The following is a 1,796-nucleotide window of genomic DNA, read 5'->3' as shown; positions in this document are numbered from 1 at the left end:
ATGAGCATTATAGAATGAATGATGAAGAATGAACAAGGAGCAATAATCAATAATGAATGAATGATGAAGAATGAACAAGGATCAATGATCATTGAAGAATGAACGATGAAGAATGAACAAGGTTCAATGATCATTGAAGAATGAACGACGAAGAATGAACAAGGTTCAATGATCATTGAAGAATGAACGATAAAGAATGAACAAGGATCAATTATCAATGAACAATGAACGATGAAGAATGAACAAGGATCAATGAGCATTGTGATGCAAATGCATCAAGTGTTAGGTTGCGGGACAAGGATGTTTTGGGAACAAGGAAGCACCTAGGAACAGCATCACGCACATGGACATGGGAACAACATGGAAATGGGAACAGCTCATGGTTCAGAACAGGACAGCAGCAAACTAGCAACCAGGCCACCTTGCACGACACGTGGAGACCAAACCGGTGTATCCTTGACCTGGGTTAAAGTGGTAATGGAATCTTGGTACATGGAACTTCATGCCTTGGCCCAAGAACATCACTATGCATCATGGATAACCCACGGAAATGTGACGTGAAGGTCAGCCACTCAGCAGGTCATACAAATCAGAACAGAACAAAGTGTTCTGACCAGCTGACCTAGCACGCGTTGTCTAGATCGTGTTTCATGGTATCTTGTGCCACCAAGGGTAGGAATGGAATATCTACACTAGGAACTTGCTATCAAGGTCCTAAAACCACTCTAAAGATCCACGAGGAGGCCTAGAAGCTGAGCTGAAGGAGGGCTGCTCGACAATATGATAGTTCAGATTTGTTTAAGTGTTTTGCTTGTTTTATGTATTCTGTTTTGTCCACGTGTATTAAGTGCCTCATCTTGTAACGGCTAGTTTAGATGCAAAACTCTATAAATACATAGCCTCACCCATGTAATAGGACGTTCAGGTATGTTGTCATGTGATCAATCAATAGAGAGGTATTTCAGAAATGGATTTTCTGTTTTCTTCTTCGAAGTTGGAGGCAACTTCATCAAAGGCTACGGAGTATCCTTTGATCCTTAGAAGGCTTTGTACATATCAGTTTAGAGTCGATCATAGAGGAGGGTCACAGGTGATTAACATCAGAAAATCAAGAACGGAGTTCTTGGTGCTGTTTGTGGTTGTTTCGTATTCTTTTCATGATCATTTGTAGTTTTCGTGAGTATTAATCAATAAAGCTTATGCGCCACATTCATCCTTGCATAACCAAGGCCCTAATCAGCCCTTGATTACGCATCAAATTGGTATCAGAGCCATTTTGCGAAAGGGACAAGGTACGCACAGAAGGAACGTTTTTCAGTTCTGTCAGTTTTTGGGGTTTGAAACGTGATTGATTTGGAGGACCCTTTGATGTTATTTTTCAAAAATGTTTTTGCACCATATTCTTCATTGAGTTGGTGAACTTTGGGCGTTGGAATTAATGGATTTGGTGGAGTAACGAAGGAGATATGCATTATTCTTCACAGACTGCGCACAATTGATCAGTTCTGTGCATTGTGGTAAGTTGTCTTCGAAAACCTATCAAGATTCTTTCCTTTGGGCTTCATTTTCCGTCACATTATCAATCACTATCCTATAATCATTAAACCATATCATTTTTTCACTTTCTCTTACGTTTTATAGGTTTCTTGAGTAACCCATTCATTGTGTTGAATACAAAATACAGAATAGCTGAATTTTTTTTAGTCCTGTATTTTATTTTTTTCATCCTTCATTTTTGAGTCTTTTTCATTGTTATTTTTTTCATATTAATTCATTTTGAGTCTAGTTTTTGGTAT

At 38.6% G+C, this 1,796-nt stretch overlaps 1 pseudogene; it reads left to right on the top strand.

Moving 5' to 3' along the window:
* Positions 1 to 533: 533 nt before the first annotated feature.
* Positions 534 to 1,796, top strand: part of LOC130802557 (uncharacterized) — a 3,896-nt pseudogene continuing 2,633 nt past the window's right edge.

Source organism: Amaranthus tricolor, chromosome 16 (genome assembly GCF_026212465.1).
Source record: "Amaranthus tricolor cultivar Red isolate AtriRed21 chromosome 16, ASM2621246v1, whole genome shotgun sequence".
In the NCBI taxonomy this organism is placed as follows: Eukaryota; Viridiplantae; Streptophyta; class Magnoliopsida; order Caryophyllales; family Amaranthaceae; genus Amaranthus; species Amaranthus tricolor.
This window is presented reverse-complemented; position numbering and strand designations above follow the sequence as displayed.